Source organism: Lactuca saligna, chromosome 2 (genome assembly GCF_052625555.1).
Source record: "Lactuca saligna cultivar CGN05327 chromosome 2, ASM5262555v1, whole genome shotgun sequence".
In the NCBI taxonomy this organism is placed as follows: domain Eukaryota; kingdom Viridiplantae; phylum Streptophyta; class Magnoliopsida; order Asterales; family Asteraceae; genus Lactuca; species Lactuca saligna.
The window spans coordinates 133,125,762-133,149,093 of record NC_136418.1 but is presented as its reverse complement, the minus strand read 5'-3'; positions in this window follow the sequence as shown (position 1 = coordinate 133,149,093).

The following is a 23,332-nucleotide window of genomic DNA, read 5'->3' as shown; positions in this document are numbered from 1 at the left end:
GGGTGTGTATTTGAAGTATTGTACTACTTTTGTCATGTTGTTATGTAAATAATCGCAACATATATATAAATTGAAACCTATATGTTAAAAGTGTTAGAAATACTAATTTTTTATGTCTTGATCTTTAAAGTCGTGTTTGATACATATAGTCATATACAAAGCATGTATATATTAGTGTTGTTGAAGTGGTATAATTTTTTAACATATATACGCTATAATTAAAATTTGTTGCTTATTAGACATATGTATATAGTATATTTTACGACAACTGTAGCAAATTCCTATAATTGTTCATAACTTATGTTCCATGAACAAATGTATATAGTTGAACACAAACTTAGAAATATACAGCTATTTCCATCGTTAAAATCCACATCAAACGGATTTGGATTTATATACTGTTCCGGAATATATTACCAATAATAGAAATCATGTCGAAATCAATAGTTTAAGGCTTTGTGATTAACTGATTCAAAATGTCTGGTTTTTTTTTTTCCAACTTTTATAAATACTTTTACTAAAATATTTGAAGTATAAAATTGAATAATAGACTATGACCCGAGTCTAAAAACGTTCTCGGAATTTCCATCTGAGGTGTGCAAGTCCCTCAACGGATATAAACAATTTTGACAGTTTTAAGAAAAATAGTATTATACCGGTTTTGAATTTTTAAAATGGTCGTATCTTTTGCATACGAACTCTGTTTTGGACATTCTATATATTTTTGGAAACAGATAAACATGCATTATGAGATTAGAGTGTTCGTTTTGCTCACAACTGCTTGATCAAGTAAGGGTATTTTGGGAAATTACCGCTCGGGCTCTGGCTGATTGTACACATCGCTTCGATCCTACTTTCAAAACTCTTTAATTTCCTTGGAAAATTGTGTGATGAAAAATCATTTCTTTTGAAAAGTTATCAATCCTCAGTTTGAGTCTAAACATACCCGACGGTGTGCTTGAATTCCTCAAACCAAGACTCTGATACCAAAGTGAAACATCTCGAATTAAAAAAAACATTTTTAATTCACCAAACATTATACATAAACCCAAGTCATCACAAAATTATACATTTGTATTAAAGCATAATAAGAGTATCCCAAAATCCACAAGACATCGTAAGTCGGTGAATGTGTACAATCATGCGTCCGCCTTCCCAGAATTTGCAAAGTACCTTAAACAAATTTAAAACAACACGGTAAGCATGAAGCTTAGTGAGTTCCCCAAAATACCACATACACAAATAATTAGCCCATCATGGCTAAATCTCGATAAGGATCATCTGGTTATGTGTCTCTGTGGAGACCCTCTGGTCCCACGTCTCAGTATGGACCCTCTGGTCATAACCCAACATATATACATAATCATATAACAACATAAGTCACAAAGACATGATGCATAAAAACACATATCTCAGTATAAGACCTAGACCCTCCGGTTAATAACATGAAATAAGACCCTTTGGTCACACATAGATTACCTCACAGGTAAGTATAGTAAGAAGAGTCACCTTGGATGATAAACAGATCCTATAACTGCTGCTGCACACCGGCCCCGAACTCTGAGCCAAACCCACAACTAAAATCGATTAGTATATAAGATTAAGTCCAAACATTAAGTCTAAAGATGTCCCACTAATCTGACCTACAAATGGCCCAAGCCTACTGGGCCCACTAAGGACCAATACCAAATGGGCCCACCAAGGCCCAACCCAAAAGATCCATAAAGAATCGCCCAATTTTCCAAATTAGGCCCAACCCCATATGGGCCTTATCTATAAGCCCAAAACTTCCCTTAGTCAAATAGATGATCTCAGATGGCCCAAAGGCCCAAATAACATGTCTAATAAAATGGCCTAAAGAGCAAAGCCCAAAAACACACCAAGCCCAAGTCCACACCGAACGCGGTCGCTCAGCTACACTAGGCGTACCCGATGAACCTGATGGGTTTTATACAAACAATCCTATGTGTGCATGCAACCCTAGATTTGGATCTATGTTTTCTCTACTAGATACACAACTTTATGAACACAAGAAGAACCCTAGCATGCACCTAGGTATTTCAAAATCAATGTAGTAGAAGGGCTTACATACCTCTTGTTGTTACAGTGTAATAACAACACAAATCTTCAATCTCTTTGTCTTGGAAAGCAAGTACCACAAGTGTAGTACCTCTAATGGCTCACAAACAACACAAGCAAATGGAGAGGCAATAGAGAGAGAGAGAGAGAGAGAGAGAAAGAAAGAGAGAGAGAGAGAGAGAGAGAGAGAGAGAAAGAGAGAGGCAGAGGCAAAAATCAGCTCTAGGTCTTCTAGAGATCAAGTGCCAATTTTCTAAGGCCTAAGGGGTCTTTATAGAGGGTAGAGATTAGGGTTTCAGTCCTTATCCTTATCTGGTTACTTGCCCACTAAGCAGCCCATAAGATAAGCCATGAATCCTTATCATGGACGAATTCTAAGGCCTTATCACCTTGAATTCGTCCACCCCATCCTAGGGGCATCCAATGCCCTAATTTGCAACTATCACATAATTACAATTCAACCTCTCTAGTTTAATTAATTACATTTGATCACAGAATTAATTCTTAATTACTTATTGACCAATATTAATTAAACAAATATGATTTCTCCTATAATATATTATTCTTATAATATATTAATAAATCATAATAACCTCTTTCTCTATTATTTCTCCAGTCAAGTTGCTTTGGTGAAGGCAACCCAAAAGGACCATGCACAACCAGGTCAAGTACTTACCAAATATGATTACGGGCTTAGACATTAATCCAACAGTCTCCCACTTGGATAAGTCTAGTAACCACAAATGTAAGTATAAATCGATTAGCAATCGTAGCTCTCAAAGACGTTGTCGTACTCTGATCATATCAACAACCTGTCCTTTAGATAAGGGATCGTACGGTCCTCTGTTTTAGATATCGCGCGGACAATCTTATGGAACATAGTCATACTTATTGTCCAACAACTTGTTTCTCGATCTCGGATTCATTTGACATAGAACTTAATTGAACACATCAATTCAGTCCTGACCGGGCTCGGCACATAAGTCAAATAAAATCATCGAGGGGCCCTGATATCGCTTTTACCCTCTTAGGATAAAAGAAACAGATAAACTTCGACTTATATGCATTTACTACTCACTAATCAAATTATACACAACAACGCATTTTATGACATCAATTTACTGATGCGGTTTCGCATTATCAATGCACAATCAATTAGCAAACAAGAAACCATATATCTTGGTTTTAAGACCATATGATATTATCGTCTTGCGATCACTCATGATAAATTCCATGAAGTGATTCCAGCAAGCGCGGGTTTATTCCAATGCTCAAAACTTATTCATAAGCACTCACGAACGTTGTACCAAACCTTTGTTATGTCTAATACCTTTTAGACAGTCTACACACCAATTCATGACAGTCTTCACTCATACCTACTTCCAACATATGAACGACTGTGGACTGTTTGAATAATTCAATTATTCTCAATTAACTCAATTATTCAGGAAGTCAAAACATGCAAAGCAAAATAATAGTTAACCAATCAACTTAAGACAATAATTGTACTAATAAATAATACTCCTTTATTTAATCATCAAATGTTAATTACAATTATCTATTACACGTTTCTAAACTATCTAATTCAAACTAACATCGTCCTTCAGCCCAATGCTCCTAGTGTGCTGCAAGTGCTTAACCCTACCCAGTCCCTTCGTAAGCGGATCTGCTGGGTTATCCTCTGACGATATCCTCTTAACTACGAGGAGTCCTTCTTCTACCCGATGTCTAATAAAGTGATATTTTCTGTCGATATTTCGAGATCTACCATGATCCCTCGGTTCCTTAGTCAAGGCAACCGCTCCTTCATTATCACAGAAAATTTCCATAGGCTCCTTTATGGAAGGTACTGTTGGATAAGGTGTCTAAGTCCATAACTATTTCTGGTATGTACTTGACCCGACCCGGCATGGTCCATTTGGGTTGCATGGCACCATGCAATTGGATAAACTAAATGAGAGAAATAACGCTTGGAGATTATTAATATATTATAAGTTCTAATATATTAATAATATTATTTGATTAGTTTGATCAAGAATTAATTTAGAATTAATTAAGTGATCAAAAGATAACTAATTAAATATATGGGTTGATTAAGTAAATCATCCATATCTTGTATAGTGGGCTAAAAGGTTCCATGGATCATCAAGTTGGGTTCCACCCATAGGATGCTCCATGGGAGTTACAAACCCATGGGTCATGGAAATGAAGAGTCATGACACATTAGGGTTTAACCCTAGATGTGTCAACACTATATAAGGAATATGATCTCATCCCAAATTGGTGACACTAAGTAATAAGGGGGCTTGGCCGATTTTGAAGAGTGTGTATTCTCTCATAAGTTCTTCCAAGAGCATTTGGTGTTGTGTGAAGCATTTGAGGCATCACCACTTGAGGTGCTAGGCTCACAAGGTTTCAAGGAACACAAGCAACAACAAGGTAAGTTATTCTATCTATACTTTATGTTAAAATTGTTCTCCATGTATGCTAGATAGGATATAACCTTGGAATTCAACTTTGCATGACAAATTAGACAAACATAGATCCAAGGTTATTAGGGTTGCATGTACACTTAGGAAGTGTTAGAATGCTCAAAACCCATCAGTGGTATCAGAGCCTAGGCTTGTTTGCTCTTATTTGTGCTTAAAAGTTGAAAACAGAATCGGAAATTTGCTGTCTGCGATCGGACTCGTCGAGTCCATAGGGGGGACTCGTCGAGTCCATGTGTATCTTCAACCAACTCAGCGAGTCATGTTCATGCACTCGGCGAGTAGGGTCGAATGAGTGCAGAATTTCGATTCAGTTGCTGGAAAATGAATTAGAAACATTACCCTAAACTGTTTTAATAAATATAAACTTGTTTTTGGTGGTGTAATGTTTTGCTAATTCATTTACAACAACTAGTTATCAAAATTACAAAGTTTTATGTAATTTTTGATTATGTTCATATTCATGTTCTTGTTCTTATGATGTTTTAGATGATCATAGGAATTATTTGTAACCTATTTGGTAGTTTAATTCTTGATCATAATGTGTTTTAATGGAGTCCATAACTTATCCTTAAGTTATGGAAAACCAAGAGTCACTTGAGTTAAAAACCATTAAGAAAACACAAGAGTTATAAAAATGAAGAGTCTTCATTTTATGAATCTATTAAACTCATAAGTTACAAGAAATGAAAAGTTTTGAAAGTTACAAAACTTGCCCTCAAGTTTTGGAACAAGTAAAGTTAAGTTAAAACTTTAGTTCCAACCCCTAGAATTTTAAAAGTTAAAATTCAACCCTTATACTTATATTATGATAATTTAATAATTATATATATGTATAAGAACAAGTCGTCTTACCGCTAGTACGCCTCATTCACGAAGCCGGTCTATAAGGTGGGTATAAGGTTGTTGCCTATAAAATGGTGACTTAATGGGTGTATATTCTCACCCACCGCTTGCTTGACTGGTGGAGGGTCGTTAGCCGAACGGGTAAGACAAGGACTTATAAATTCTCATTCAAAGTATGATGAATATATAAAGTAACTAAATGTCTATCAAATTCCCAATCTTAGTTACTTTAGGAAAAATGTGAATAAGGTGCTAATCCATGAAATTACACTTTACACTTTGTCTGAGTTGTTAGTGGAGCGTGTGTGGTTAACCGGCACACTAACTTGGACTTAACAAGGTAGGTAAAGGGTGACTTAAGGTTTATTATAGTATCGGTGGAGCGTGTGTGGTTTACCGGCACATCGATTGAGTGATAAACTTTAAAGGTACCAAGTGATTTGCATGGTTACTTCACACCTCGTTTTGTGATCCTCGGCATCCCAGTCACAAAACCTGGAGGGCACTCCCGAGATCGAAACATGCCTTTGAAAAGTTCATTGGATCTCAAAGAATCTAGGAATTTCTAAAACCAATAAAAACTAAATATTTAATATTTCGGTTTTCGTGGTGGAAATTGGTGAATCGTCATTCACCTACCTTTCAAATATGGTATAGCTTAGATTACGGCATACCTCTTCTAAGTTATATTATATTGTGATTGGATCCTAGCCTTAATATTACATTTGGGTGTTTTATTAAGGACTCTCTTAAATCTAAACTAAACTTGTTCTTCTTTTCAGATGTCTTCAAACAATGCTTCTGGCTCGAATCCTAATGGCTCCTTTACTCTTATGAGTCTATGTGGGAAAGTCACCTTTGATGGATCCAACTTCAATAAGTGGATCAGAAACATCAGGATGATTACCCGCTACGAGGACAAAGAATATGTCCTTGACAAGGAGCTTAAGGAAATTGACGAGTCCACTGCAACTCCCCAGGAGATCGCTGACTTTCATACTCATGAAAGAGATGCAACCAAGGTGGCTTGCATCATGTTAGCCACCATGACAGCTGAACTCCAAAAGTCTTACGAAGACTTCTACCCTTATGAAATGCACCAAGATTTGATGGAAAGATACCATCAAAGTGCACGACAAGAGAGGTACGAAGTCATCTGCTCCATGATAACAACCATGATGAAGGACGGAGAGTCCGTCACGAGCCACATGCAGAAAATGCAAAGGTATGTGGATCGGTTGCTGAAGCTCAATGTGAACTTCCCTGAGGAGCTTGCAATAGATATCATTTTGCACTCCTTACCATCGTGCTATGATCAATTCCGCATGACATATCACATGAACAAGGAAGAGGTCACCCTCAGCAAACTTCAGGGACTTCTCAAGACCGCAGAAACAGGTCTTAAGGGGAAGTCGGTTGCTATCACTCCTACTCCAGAAAAAACTCCGGTCTTGGCAATCGGGCAGAGTCGAGGGAGGAAGAGAAAGAGATCTTCAAAGGGTACCAAGGCTCGGACCCTTGATGGCTCTTCTTCAAGTGGAACCAAGAAAGGTTTCATTACTCCTTCTTCTGACCCAAAAGAGGCTGAATGCTTCTATTGCCACGAAAAAGCTCATTGGAAGCGGAACTGCCCAAAGTACCAGCAAGATGTGAAGGATGGGAAAGTCAAACCCAACCATGCAGGTATTTACACTATCATTTCTAATAACTCACCCCATTCGAAATCTTGGGTCCTTGATACAGGTTGCGGTATTCATATTTGTTGTGACTTGCAGGGACTAGGAAGAAGTGAGAATGTGGAGCAAGGAAGAATAAACTTAATCATGGGGAATAGGAAAGTTACACCTGTCACCAAGATTGGAGTTTATACTTTATCGCTAAGTAGTGGGTTAAATTTAGATTTGAATAAGTGTTGTTATTCGCCAGAAATGGCAAGAAATATTATTTCCTTTCATGCATTGTACAAACAAGGTTTCACCTTTTCGTTTGATAATGAAGTTGGTTCGATTAATGCTTTCTTTAATAATGTACTTTATTTTAAAGCATTACCTTGTGATGGTGTGTATGAAGCTGTATCTATTGTAGATAACTTAGGAAATAATGTTTTGTGTATTGATTCTACTAATAATAATAACTTGGATAAAGCATCGTTATGGCATTGTCGTCTTGGACATATAAGCAAGAAACGCATAGGCCAACTCCAAAAGGATGGAGTCTTGGAGTCGTTTGACCTAAAGTCAAATGATAGTTGCGAATCATGCTTACTTGGAAAAATGACAAAGTCACCCTTCACAGGCTCATGTGAAAGGGGTGAAGGTTTGTTGGACCTTATACACACGGATGTGTGTGGACCATTCAAACATGCCACAAGGGATGCTAATCGTTATTATTTGACTTTTACCGATGATTACAGTAGATATGGATATGTCTACTTAATCAAGCATAAGTCAGAGACTTTCGAGAAGTTTAAGGAATTTAAACAGGAAGTCGAGAATCAATTGGGCAGGAACATTAAGATGCTTCGATCCGATCGGGGTGGTGAGTATCTTAGTTCAGAGTTCCTCGACTATCTAAAGGAATGTGGGATTGTCTCACAATTGACACCTCCCAGGACACCGCAGTTGAATGGTGTGGCTGAGAGGCGTAATCGAACCTTGTTGGACATGGTTCGTTCCATGATGAGTCGAGCTTCGCTACCAATCTCATTCTGGGGGTATGCCTTAGAGACTGCCGCCCATATCCTCAATCTAGTCCCTACAAAGAAAGTTGCCAAAACTCCTCACGAGATGTGGACTGGTAAAGTACCTAAACTAGACCACATCAAGATTTGGGGCTGCGAGGCTTTCGTGAGACGCGAGACTCATGATAAGCTCGAACCCCGAAGCGAGAGGTGTATTTTCATCGGCTACCCACAGCATTCCTTTGGTTACCTCTTCTACAGACCTAGTGACAATGTGGTCTTTGTAGCAAGAAGAGGAGTCTTTCGAGAAAGAGAGTTTATAAGCCAAGGAGACAGTGGGAGGCAAGTTGATCTTGAAGAAATTCAAGAGTCAAGTGGTGAGGGAACTTCAAACTCTAGTCCTCAACTTGAGGAGGAAACTCCTGTTGAGCCAATTGACGAATCTGTACCTCTGAGGCGTTCCACGAGAGTTAGGAGTGCACCTGAGCATTACTATGGATTCCATATTACTGCAGAAGGTGAGACATTTATTAGTGATGAGACACTAGTAAGTCAAGATGACCCTAACAGCTACGAGGAAGCCATGGCAGGCCCCGAGTCTGCTAAATGGAAAGAGGCTATGGATAGCGAGATACAATCCATGTATGACAATCAAGTTTGGAACTTGGTTGAGAATGTACCAGGTCGAAAGACTGTAGGGTGCAAATGGGTCTTCAAGAAGAAGACCGACATGGATGGTAAAGTACACACTTATAAGGCTAGACTGGTTGCAAAGGGTTTCTCTCAAATTCCTGGAGTGGATTATGATGAGACCTTTTCTCCGGTAGCCAAGATTAAGTCTATTCGGGTTCTGTTAGCCATAGCCGCATTTCATGACTATGAAATTTGGCAAATGGATGTCAAAACCGCTTTCCTTAATGGGAAGTTGGCTGAAGATGTTTACATGAGTCAGCCAGAGGGTTTTGTCAGTAACGAGTACCCTAATAGAGTGTGTAAGCTTGAGAAATCCATTTATGGATTAAAGCAAGCACCTCGCAGATGGAATCTTTGCTTTGATGAAAAGGTCAAGGAATTTGGCTTTTCTAGGAGTGAAGATGAATCTTGTGTATATGTCAAGGCTAGTGGGAGTATAGTTAGCTTTTTGGTATTGTATGTGGATGACATACTACTCATAGGAAACGACATTCCAACCCTGCAGGAAGTAAAGTCCTGGCTTGGAAAGTGTTTCGCTATGAAGGACCTTGGTGAAGCTGCCTATATTTTGGGGATAAGAATCTTGAGAGATCGGAGTAAAAGACTAATTGGACTTAGTCAAAGTACCTACTTGGAGAAGATTCTGAAGAGATTCAGAATGCAAAACTCCAAGAAAGGAGAGTTGCCCATCCAGAGTAGCGCCAAGCTGAGTAAGACACAAAGCCCTAGCACTGAGGCTGAGATAGCAGAAATGAGTCGATTACCTTATGCTTCGGCTGTAGGTTCGATCATGTATGCTATGACGTGTACTCGACCTGATGTAGCCTTTGCCTTGAGCATGGTTAGCAGGTTTCAGGGGAACCCTGGCAAGGCACACTGGATTGCGGTAAAGAATATTCTCAAGTACCTACGAAGGACTAAGGACTGGGTCCTTACCCTCGGTGGAAGTGATGACTTGAGAGTTGTAGGGTATAGTGATGCTAGCTTCCAGACTGATAGGGATAACTTCCGCTCTCAGTCGGGCTGGGTCTTTACCCTAAATGGAGGAGCAATTTCTTGGAAGAGTTCCAAGCAAGAGACAGTGGCTGATTCTACTTGTGAATCAGAGTATATTGCAGCTAGCGAAGCAGCAAAGGAGGCGTTATGGCTGAGGAACTTCATTGGAGACCTTGGAGTTGTACCAGCTATTAAAGAGCCGATGGAAATTTTCTGTGATAGTGAAAGTGCTGTTGCCTTAGCCAAGGAACCAAGGGATCACGGGAGATCCAGACACATTGACAGAAAATATCATTTCATCAGACATCGGATCGAAGAAGGACTCCTCGTGGCAAAGAGGGTATCATCAGATGAGAATCCGGCAGATCCCCTTACGAAGGGACTGACTCGGGTTAAGCATCTCCAGCATGCTCGGAGCATAGGGCTGAAGGATGATATTAGATTTAGTAGTTAGATAATCTTGAAATTTGTAAAGTGTAATTGACATTTGATGATGAATAAAAGTGTTTATTTATGAGTAAAGTGTTGCTATCTCTTGTCGATCGTTTACTATATTTCTTTTGCATGTTTTGACTTCCAGAATAATTTTGTTTGGTATAACATATTATTCAAACCTCCACAGTCTATCATATGTCGGAAGTAGGTATGAATCAAGACTGTCATGTTTGATTGTAGAGGTCTGGGACAAGGCTACAACAATCATGAGTGCTCATAAGTTCTGAGCATTGGACTCAACCCACGCTCACTGGAATCACTTCATGGAATTCTATCTCGAGTGATCGTGAGACGGTAATATCATATAAGTCTTTAAACCTAGAGATATGATTTGTTACTTACAAGTTGGTTATGCATTGATTGTACGAAAAACGCATTGGTAACTCGATGTTATAAAATCGTGCTCTTATGTGTAATTCAATGAGTAGTAGAACAAACATATGAGTCGAAGTTTATCTGTTCCTTCTTGGATTAGAAGCTGATATCTGGGCCCCTCGATGATTTTGTTTTGACCTATGTACCGGGCCCGGTCAGAACTAGATTGATGTGTTCAATAAAGTTCTTTGTCAAACAAATCGGAAATCGGGAAACAAATGTTGGACAATAAGTAAGACATTGTTCCATGTATTTGTCCGACTGATATCTAGAACGGAGGATTATATGATCACTTATCTTAAATGGCGTACCATCATCTTCTCAAGTTTCGAGAAACCTTGTAAAGAGCTACGATTGCCGATCGGTTCCTGAAGTCATACTTGCAGTAATAGTTACTAGACTTATCCAAGTGGGAGACTGTTGGATAAGGTGTCTAAGTCCATAACTATTTCTGGTATGTACTTGACCCGACCCGGCATGGTCCATTTGGGTTGCATGGCACCATGCAATTGGATAAACTAAATGAGAGAAATAACGCTTGGAGATTATTAATATATTATAAGTTCTAATATATTAATAATATTATTTGATTAGTTTGATCAAGAATTAATTTAGAATTAATTAAGTGATCAAAAGATAACTAATTAAATATATGGGTTGATTAAGTAAATCATCCATATCTTGTATAGTGGGCTAAAAGGCTCCATGGATCATCAAGTTGGGTTCCACCCATAGGATGCTCCATGGGAGTTACAAACCCATGGGTCATGGAAATGAAGAGTCATGACACATTAGGGTTTAACCCTAGATGTGTCAACACTATATAAGGAATATGATCTCCTCCCAAATTGGTGACACTAAGTAATAAGGGGGCTTGGCCGATTTTGAAGAGTGTGTATTCTCTCATAAGTTCTTCCAAGAGCATTTGGTGTTGTGTGAAGCATTTGAGGCATCACCACTTGAGGTGCTAGGCTCACAAGGTTTCAAGGAACACAAGCAACAACAAGGTAAGTTATTCTATCTATACTTTATGTTAAAATTGTTCTCCATGTATGCTAGATAGGATATAACCTTGGAATTCAACTTTGCATGACAAATTAGACAAACATAGATCCAAGGTTATTAGGGTTGCATGTACACTTAGGAAGTGTTAGAATGCTCAAAACCCATCAGGTACAACTCCAAGGTCTCCAATGAAGTTCTTCAACCATATTGCCTCCTTTGATGCTTCGCTCGCTGCAATGTACTCTGATTCGCACGTTGAATCAGCTACGGTTTCTTGCTTGGAATTTTTCCAAGTCACTACTCCTCCATTAAGGGTAAAGAACCAGCCCGACTGTGAACGGTAGTTGTCCCTTTCGGTCTGGGAACTGGCGTCACTATAACCTCGCACCTTTAAGTCATCACTCCCTCCAAGGACTAGAAACCATTCCTTGGTCCTCCGAAGGTACTTAAGGATATTCTTGATTGCAGTCTAATGTGCTCTACCAGGGTTCCCTTGATATCTATTAACCATGATCAAAGCGAAGGCCACATCAGGGCGAGTACAAGTCATAGCATACATGATTGAGCCAACTGCGGAAGCGTAAGGTACTCGGCTCATTTCTGCTATCTCGGCTTCGGTACTCAAACTTTGAGTCTTACTCAACTTGGCGTTACTTTGGATCAGTAATTCTCCCTTCTTCGAGTTTTCCATACTAAAACATTTTAGCACCTTGTCCAAATAAGTATTCTGACTAAGTCTTATTAGTCTCTTACTTCGGTTTCTCACTATCCTTATTCTCAAAATATAGGAAGCCTCTCTGAGGTCTTTCATAGTGAAGCACTTCCCTAGCCACGACTTAACTTCCTGCAGTGTCGGGATGCCGTTTCCTATGAGTAATATGTCATCAACATACAATACGAGGAAGCTAACTATACTCCCACTGGCTTTGACATACACACATGATTCATCTTCGCTTCGTACAAATCCAAAATCTTTGACTTTCTCATCGAAGCAAATATTCCATCTGCGAGATGCTTGTTTAAGTCCATAAATGGATTTCTCAAGCTTTCACACTCTATTAGGATGCTTCGTATCAACAAAACCCTCTGGCTGAGCCATGTAAACATCCTCAGCCAACTTCCCATTAAGGAAAGCGGTTTTGACATCCATTTGCCATATTTCATAATCATGAAATGCAGCAATGGCTAGCATCACCCTAATAGACTTTGTTTTAGCAACTGGTGAGAAGGTCTCATCATAGTCAACTCCGGGAGTTTGAGTAAAGCCCTTCGCAACCAATCGCGCCTTACACGTGTGCACATTCCCATCCATGTCTGTCATATTCTTGAAGATCCACTTGCACCCAACCGTCTTATGTCCGGGCACATGGTCAACCAAATTCCAAACTTGGTTTTCATACATGGACTGAATCTCGCTGTCCATCGCCTCTTTCCATTTTGCAGACTCCGGGCCTGCCATGGCTTCCTTATAGCTATTAGGTTCATCTAGATTTACTAGTGTACTATCACTAATATACGTGTCCCCTTTGGTAGTAATATGAAAACCATACAACTGGGGTTGAACTCTAACTCTTTCGGAACGTCTAAGAGGTAAGGATTCGTCAATCGGTTCAGCTGGGGTTTCCTCCTCGGGTTGAGTGCCAGCGTTAGAGGTTCCTTCATCGCTCGACTCTTGAATCTCTTCAAGGTCGATTTTCCTCCCACTGTCCCCTTGGCTTATGATTTCTCGCTCTCAGAAAAATCCTATCCTCGCAATGAAGACAACATTGTCACTCGGTCTATAGAATAGATATCCAAAGTATTTCTGCGAGTAGCCAATGAAAATACATCGCTCACTACGAGGTTCGAGCTTGACGTGAGTCTCTCGTCTTACGAAAGCCTCGCAACCCCAAACCTTAATATGTGCCAACGAGGGAGCTTTCCCTGTCCACATCTCGTGAGGTATTTTGGTAACCTTCTTTGTAGGGACTAAGTTAAGGATATGGGCGGCAGTCTCTAAGGCATACCCCCAGAATGAGATAGGTGGGGAAGCACGAATCATCATGGAATGAATCATGTCCAACACAGTTCGATTACGCCTCTCAGCCACACCATTCAACTGCGGTGTCCTAGGCGGCGTCAATTGCGAAACTATTCCGCATTCCTTGAGATAGTCGTGGAATTCAAGACTTAGGTACTCTCCTCCTCGATCGGATCGAAGCTTCTTGATTTTCCTGCCCAATTGATTCTCCACTTATTGTTTAAACTCTTTGAACTTTTCAAAGGTTTCTGACTTGTGCTTGATTATCTAAAGATACCCATATCTACTATAATCATTGGTGAATGTCACATAGAAGTGGTTCGCATCCCTTGTGGTGGATCTAAAGGGCCCACACACATTGGTGTGTATGAGATCCAATAAACCCTCACCCCTTTCACAAGTGCCAGTGAAGGGTGACTTGGTCATCTTTCCAAGTAAACAAGACTGGCACACGTCATTGTCCCTAAGGTCAAACGACTCCAACACTCTATCCTTTTGGAGTTGGGCTATGCGTTTCTTGTTAACATGTCCAAGACGACAATGCCACAAGCATGCTTTATCCAAACTATTGGAAGAATCCACACACAATACATCATTTCCTAGGTTATCTACAACCATAACAGTTTTATAAATTCCATTACAAGGCAATGCATTAAAATATAAAGCACCATTTAGATAAGCATAAATCGAACCTTTCTCATTATCAAACGAATATCTAAATCCTTGTCTAAACAAACCATGAAATGAAATGATGTTTCTTGCCATATCTGGCGAATAACAACAATTATTTAAATCTAAACCTAATCCATTGCTAAGTGCTAAAGAATACACTCCAATCTTGGTAACAGGCGACGATCTTCTGTTCCCCATGACTAGATTTATTCTTCCACGCTCCACATCCCAATCTCTTCTTAGTCCCTACAAATCAGAACATATGTGAAAACCACAACCTGTATCAAGAACCCAATAAATAGCATGTGATGAATCATTAGATTTAATTGTGTAAATACCTGCGAAAGACGGCTTGATCTTCCCATCCTTGATGGCTTGCAGATATTCCAGGCAACTTCTCTTCCAGTGCCCTATTTTGTGGCAGTGGTGGTACTCTGCCTCCTTAGGGTTTGAGTTGGGCTTAGCAGAACCAACTTTGGTTCCACTAGAAGAGGTACCATCTTGGGGCTTTCCCTTGTGGTGGCTCTTTGAAGGAGCCTTCCTCTTCTTGCCATTCCCTTTCCTAATGGCCAAAACAGGAGCAACAGGTGGAGTGGGAGTTGATGCAAAAAACTTGTCCTTGAGGTTGCTCTCAGCAGTGCTTATGAGTCCTTGGAGTTTGCTTCAGGTGACCTCTTCTTTGTTCATGTGGTAGGTCATCCTAAATTGGTTGTATCACGAGGGCAAAGAGTGGAGAATGATGTCGATAGCCAAATCTTCCCCAAAGTTAACATTTAACTTGCAAAGACGATCAACATACCTCTGCATCTTCTGCAAATGCGAGGTTAGGGACTCTCCACTCCCCATCTTAGTGGTGATCATGTTGGTGATGATCTCATAGCGCTCTTGCCTTGCGCTTTGGTCGTACCTCTCCAGAAAATCTTGGTGCATTTCATAGGGATACATGTCCTCATAGGACTTTTGGAGTTCAAGGTTCATAGTGGCCAGCATAATGCAATGAACCTTCGTTGCATCACGCTCATGGGCCTCAAAGACGACCATTTCTTCAGGAGTAGCGATTTACGGATTGATCTTTTCAAGCTTCTCGTTGAGGACATATTATTTATCCTTGTAGAAAGCAATCATGCGAATGTATCGTATCCATTCGTTGAAATTCGATCCGTCAAATGTCACCTTTTGACATAGGCTTATTAGCGAGAATGAACCAGCAACAACGTTGTTGGCGTTTGCGTTAGACATATGCAAATAGAAAGGAACAAAGTTTGATTAGAATTGAATCCCTAATTAAACACCCAAAATGAGAAATTAGGGCTAGGATCTAACAACATTATTTACATATTAGAAAAGGGATGCCGTAATCCAACATGCAAATAACTTGGAGGTAAGTGAATATCGATTCACTAATTCTTCACCATGAAAAACATAAAGGCTTAGGTTTTAAATGTATTGATAGTTCCTAGATTCCTTTTGAGATGCATTGAACTTTTCAATTGCATGTTTAAATCTCGATATGCCCCTCTTGTTTGTGACTGGGAATCCGAGGATCACAAAGTGGGTGTGAATAAAGATGCAAATGTACATGGTGCCCTCTTTGTTACAGTCACCTATTCGATGTGTCGGTTAACCACACACACTCCATCGAACTATGACAAACAATGAGTCACCCTTTGCCACCTTTTCTTAGAACCAATTAGTGTCCCAGTTAACCACACACGCTCCACTAACTTCTTAGAAAGGGTGCAAAGTGTAATTTCATGGGATTGCATCAATTCACTTTTGCCTAAAGTAACTAGGATTGGGAATTTTGTAAAAACGTTTAGTTACTTTATATAGGTTCATTATACTTATTAATGAAGAGAGGATTGCCCTATCCTACCCGTTCGGGTAACGACCCTCCACCAATCAAGGAAGTGGTGGGTAAGAGTGGATACCCATTAAATGACCATTTTATAAGCCACAACCTTATACCCCCCCCCCCCCCCCCTTATAGATCGACTTCGTGAATGAGGCCTACTAACGGTAAGACTAGCATTTTATATATATATATATATATATATATATATATATATATATATATATATATATTAATCTTGTAATAATATAATAGTATAGGGTCTATTTTAAACATTTTAAAATATTAGGGTTTTAACTTCAATTTAAAATTTTCGAAATTTATAACCTTTAAATTAAAATTTTAAATACTAAAACTCTTGATTTAATAATTATCTAAATTAAACAATTACTTTGAATTACTAAATCATAAAGGATTATCTTAAATTAAACAATTAGTTTTATCCTAATCCCTTAAATCCCTCTAGATTTCGAAAATCAGAGGATGGGATAATTCAAAATCTTTAATTACCATATTTAACCATTAAAGGATAATTACAAGATATGGGATTATTCGAATCCCTAAAATTTAGGATCTTATCTTGGGGAGGAGGCATATTTCGAAAATCCTAGGGTTTGCAAATCCTAGATTTCAAAATCATGGGCACTAAGGAAAGGGTTTCAAAAACCTTATCAATTTTCGAAAACAGGGTTTCAAGAACCCTAATTTCGAAATCTTACCTCCTAGGGTGTATTGGCCATAAACCCTAAAGTGTCAAATTGTATAATTCTAATTGAAAACAATTTAACCAGACTCTGATACCACTGATGAGTTTTATACAAACAATCCTATGTGTGCATGCAACCCTAGATTTGGATCTATGTGTTATCTATTAGATACACAACTTTATGAACACAAGAAGAACCCTAGCATGCACCTAGGTATTTAGAAATCTATGTAGTAGAAGGGATTACATACCTCTTGTTGTTATATAGTAATAACAACACAAATCTTCAATCTCTTTGTCTTGGAAAGCAAGTACCACAAGTGTAGTACCTCTAATGGCTCACAAACACCACAAGCAAATGGAGAGGCAAGAGAGAGAGGGGGGGGGGGGGGAGAGGCAAAAATTGGCTCTAGGTCTTCTAGGAATCAAGTTCCAATTTTCTAAGGCCTAAGGGGTCTTTATATAGGGTAGAGATTAGGGTTTCAGTCCTTATCCTTATCTGGCTACTTGCCCACCAAGCAGCCCATAAGATAAGCCATGAATCCTTATCATGGACGAATTCTAAGGCCTTATCACCTTGAATTCGTCCACCCTATCCTAGGGGCATCCAATGCCCTAATTTGCAACTATCGCATAATTACAATTCAGCCCCTCTAGTTTAATTAATTACATTTGGTCACAGAATTAATTCTTAATCAATTATTGACCAATATTAATTAAACAAATATGATTTCTCCTTTAATATATTATTCTTATAATATATTAATAAATCATAATAACCTCTTTCTCTATTATTTCTCTAGTCAAGTTGCTTTGGTGAAGGCAACCCAAAATGACCATGCACAATCGGGTCAAGTACTTACCAAATATGGTTATGGGCTTAGACACTAATCCAACAGAACCATGGTTGCGACTCCAAATTACGATGGGCATACAGCCAGTTACGCGGGGCGTAACCTGGCTTAATCCAAAAATCGATTCTGACTTAACCACTTAATCCCTTTCCACCCAAACTTCAGTGAACACAAAAATAAAGCTCTTAATGCATAAATTCGGTACCTTTATGAATTTGCATGACTATAAGGGACCCAACAACCAACTTAATCAATTAAGACTCACTCTATTCCAACTAGATCATACATGGGCCACTCTCAAGCATCAAACAAGCATTTTTATGGACTAATAACCTTAGAAATACCAAGAGTAGCAACTCAAAGCTCCTGGAGTGGTGTCAAACCACTAGATCTCACCCATGAGACCAAAATGGGACGAAAACTCATATAATGATAGATCTAAGATTCAAATGAGCAAGGTTTGAGCTTTATACCTCTAATGAGCTGGAGATGAAGAAGATAGTCTAGATCCATAAGTCCTCCCTTGATACACCACCTTACACCAAGCTTCCACTTCTTGAAGAATATGCACCAAAATACACCAAAGGCACAAAAATAAGCTCACAACACTCTTGGGAGGGTTAGGGTTTTAGAATTGGGTCTCAAGGACATTGGAGGCTGAGAAGTGAAAGAGCCTCGAGCTCATAAGGATGATTAAATAGTGCCAAAACCCTAAAAATTAGGGTTTGGTACTTTGCTCATTGCGATAGGGATACCCCCAGCTTATGATGGGCATACTCACCCAGACATGTGCCTTCCTCCATGCACTTATGGGACTGAATTGCAAGCTTTTTCCGTTAAGGACCAATTCTGCCAATTGTTTTAAATTGCCTTAACTTCCTCGTCTTAGGTCCATTTCCATCGAACTTTATATCCATGGAAAGTGTAATGCCTAGTTCCTAGTATTAATTTATAAATTATTCTGTTTTATAAGAGAAACTCGACGAGTTTTGAGCCCCAAACTCCTTGAGTAGAGATGATAAAGGCCGCACATTTTAAGTGACCTACTCGACGAGTTGGGAGGCCTCAACTCGACGAGTAGGATGGTAGATATGAAACCCTAATTCATGGGGTTTGCACCCTATTTAAACACCTTAACCCCAAGTGTTATGATATGTTGGAGATGGTTGATTCGGGATTGTAGGTGAGATCTGTGCATATTTCTTCTCCTGATATCACAGTGCAAAAGAGAGATATAACCGTTGGTCGACGTCCAGGAGGAGATCCCGGGACGAAGCTCTGACGATCAAGTCAGTATGAAATCTGAGAGATTATAGTAGATTACAGGTAAAAGAGAATTCCATCCCCTTCTTCGTGAGGAAGAAGGATCCTTTTATACCTGTTTGAGAAACACGTTCCTCAACTAATTTTGTTGAGGCATCTCTTGTGAGGTGCGACGTGGCGGACCTATATTGTAGGGTCTTTCGTCACATCTTTTGCCTCATTCCCTCATTGGATAGAAGGAGATCTTTTAATTGTTATGAAGATTATGGCTATCGTCTAATGGGCAAGTGGAACTATCTAATTGGTCCCACAATTACCTGGATGTAACCTCTTGGAGAAGAGGTTAAGGCGCGACTCTGCACCTTGACCACCGTACCGGTGATCTTCGCATTGGCGAAGGCTCGGACTTGACTTTAGATTAGGTTCTAACCAAGCCAAGCCCAATGTTAGTTTGACTTCTCCTTTTTTGATGTTCTCCCTGAGGAATACATTAATGACTCTGTTAGGATTGTAGGTGTATGCGTCGGCTTGACATCGTCACCGTTTAAACCTATATTTCAACATGTGTATGATTGGGATTATCCCCGACATTTGACAGGCTTTAAACGACACCATAAATGTGTGTCAGTTCCATTGTGAGATGGTTCGTGATGCCGATTTTTCTTTACCCCCCCCCCCCCCGCTTTTCCAAGACCTTTCATCTTTACCTCCTTTCTTCACTTTCGTTGTATCAACCCGGGAATTTTGAGAATTTTTCTTTTTGATCGCTCATTTTTTCTCAATAATGGACCGCTACGGTAGAGTCCCTACTGCTGAGGAGTTCAAATTTCTGCAAGACTGTTTCGGTTTCTAGCTGGAGCATGCTGTAATGATTCCAGCAAAGGGGGCATCGATTTACAACTGTCCCCAAGGGATAGTGGGCGTTTCGATCCCTCTGTTCGAAGCGGGGTTGCGCTTGCCGACATCAAATTTCTTTGACATGATTGTGCATCACTATGGCTTCTCCGTTGACGAGTTAACCCCCAACGCTGTCAATAAGATCGTATGTTTTGAACTGATTTTTCGGTCTCTGGGTTATGTACCAACTTTTTGGGTTTTCAGTTACTTTTTCTGTTCGACTACAAATTCCGGATTCCCCACTTTAGCGAAGAGAAGGGGCATTCATCAATTTATTTCTGAACAAGATGCTCCAAAGAAAATTTGTCAACAATAGTGGCTTTGGGTTAACCAAAACCTTGTGTGGCGCGCGTTTCATAGAAATCGAGACTTTTCAGACCATCTTCCCAAGTTCTTTGGGAGTAATCTGACTCTTGGCAAGCGCCTGGGAAACATCACTATCGTTGGGAAGAACTAGGAAGATTTCGTTCTTGCAGCGGCCGGTTTGAGTGCCACCTAGAGGGCTCGCGGGAAGATGTCACAAATGTTCGTCGTGAGATGCGGTATTAACTCATCTCCTTCTCCCCCCCCCCCCCCCCCCCCCCGTGTTTTGAAAAAAGAATGAGAATATGGTATCTTGTTGGCTTGTGAGATCTTATTTTTGGCGTTTGTTTTCACATGTGTTGAAGCCGAGATTTCTTTGGATATGGCCTTGTGTGGTCACTATCAGGGTTAGTTTTGCCACCGGGAGATCAATCTTGTAGAGGCTCTTCCTCCTCCTATGTCTGAAAGGCTCATGCGAGAGCTTGCTGGATTACCCTTGATGGGAGGGGGAAATGTTGGTTCTAGTGGACCTGCTTCGCCTTCCTAGCCGGCCGTTGGGGTCGTTTCCCTGGTTTTTTCACCAGTTTCGTCTTCATCTGGTTTGCCTACATGAGTACAACCAAAAAGAGGTAATGCTCCTATTCGAAAAAGGAAAAGTTTGAACGTGGTGCCGTCGTCAGACGAGGAGACAGAATCTGATGATGCAGGTCTTCTTCCTCGCAGGGCACGTAGGACTGTGTCTTTAACCAGGCTTGTTGGTGGTATCAGGGGTGTTCTGAGTGATCGTTTTTCTGTTCCTGAGCAGAAAGAGATAGTGGTGGTGCCCGGTTCTACAGAGGCATCACCCTTTCCATTTGCGTGTTCACCCTTGGTTAATCTTGATACCGACTCTATGTTTGGGCGTGTGTCGAGTTCTCCTGGAGGTTCTTTCCAGCGCGAGAAGCCTTCCCTGGTTGACGAAGTAGGAACTCCGTATCACTCCCTATCTTTTGGGTCTTATGCTCTGGGCTGGGCGATTACTAGAGATTCCTTACTATCAGAAGACATCGCTGCCCAGGAGTGGAGTAGGTGTGCTCATCTCCCGAAAACAATGAGTTCTCTTGCGGGTCAATCAAGTGCTCGTATGGTTGGTAACCTGTGTAGGTCGCAGATCAGACTTCTTCCCTTATGGTTGCTGCTACTGACTGGGTTCGCCGCGTCGGTGCGAATGAGATGCAGTTGAAAGTACTGCAAGGTGTCGTGGCAAGCATGAGGTAGGAAATCCGTGATTCAGAGGCTGAGTGCCAAGTTCTTTCTGAGCAGAATTGTATTGTGGCCTGTGAGAAGCCTTCTTTGGAGGATCATGTGGCCACTTTGGAGGACCAGTTAGAGAGGAATCGCAAGCTAGGTGAGTTCTCTTACTCGGAAGAAGGGTCATGATGGAGGAAATCCATGATTCAGAGGCTGAGCGCCAAGTTCTTTCTGAGCAAAACTGTATTATGGCCTGCGAGAAGGCCGCTTTGGAGGATCATGTGTCCACTTTAGAGGACTAGTCAGAGAGGACTTGCAAGCTAGGTGCCAACATCAACTGGCCCGTGCTCGTGTTTATGGTGCTATTGATCGAGGTGGTTTGCAATGGATACTGGAGAAAGGGGTAGTTCATGTAATTGATAAAGTTATCAAGAGCGTGGAATTTCCCAGCAGGATCCAGGGTATTCGTGAGGCATGTGAGGCCCTTGGGCTTGAAAAGGGGAAGCAACTAGGTGGTTGTTCCACAAGTGTTGGAGAACCTGAAGTCCTATATCCTGGCCTTGTTGTGAGAAGGGCTGAAGAGGTGGATACCGCTATATCGTCCCTTCTGAGACGGATTTCACAACCCTCTTTCATTTGGGGAAGCTGTATTATGACGACTTCTGCCAATTTTTTCGGAGGCTGAATCCGAGATGTTCTTCTTCAGACTCCGAGGGATAATTTCTGTTTTCCCCTTTTGTTTGTTGTGTATTGTAGTTGCCTTTCTATGTACTATGTGTATAGTAAAAAATGTTGGTATTTAATAACCATAACCTGTGCATTTTGTTTTGTATTTGGCATGGAAGTGTTCTTTTCCATTTTTTTGTATGTATACACATATTTTTAATTGTCATGTGGTATCTTTAAGGACAAGCTATTCTACTACAATTCGTTTCTACACACTCCCTTATTCTAGGGTTTGCGTTAATCAGCTAATGTGTGCTTCAGGCATCGCATAGTTGCTACTATTGAGCTATACTCCATTGACTTGTATTGTAACATCCTGTTTTGGATCGTCCGTGATTTGGGTTCGTGGGCTGCAACCCGGGCATTAGGAAGCCTCAAGGCTACGACAAGTTGCTAGAAGCGTAGGGCTTATTGTCACCTTTCCGTGGATATGAGGTTCATAGGAAACGGAGTTATATCAAGGTATCTATGGAAGTTTGAAGTTTTGTCAAGACAGATCCCTTATTTGAGAATGGTGGCAACTGAGTACATTGAGCGTACGTATGAGTACACTTAGCGTACTCATGTGCGTGACTTTTAAGCGGAGCCACCTAGTACGTTGGGCGTACTAGAGGGTATGCTGGGCGTACTAGGCTCAGAGTGAAAACCCTAAATGAGGGGGTGTCCCTATATAAAGAATAAGATGGCCTCATTCCTGACCACCATCCTCAGACAACAAACCCTCTTAAACCCTAAAGCTTCGTTCATAGAGCTTGTGAGTGCATTTGAGAGCCTTTGAGTGATTTTGTTTGTTCTTGGAGTGAAGAAATAGCTTTAGAGAAGAAGGAGTGAGCATCCAGGCCCATGCATCTAAGCATATATGTGTTGGGAGCTTCATATAGAGGTATAAAGCTTCAAGCTTTCTCACTCTTTTGATTTATGCATCATAGTAGAGTATTTTAGGGTTTTTGTCCCAAAAGTTGGACACTTTATGAGATATTGAGCTCCAGAGACTATGATCAACCCCCTTTGAGTGCATTCAATGGTGTAGTGTCATAAAAATCAAGACTTGGACGTTGGGATCAAACCATGCATGAGATATGAGCATTTTGAGTTAAGAGAGTGAGGGTTTTATGTGTTTGTGACCAATTCAGCCATGCAAAGGCTTAAAG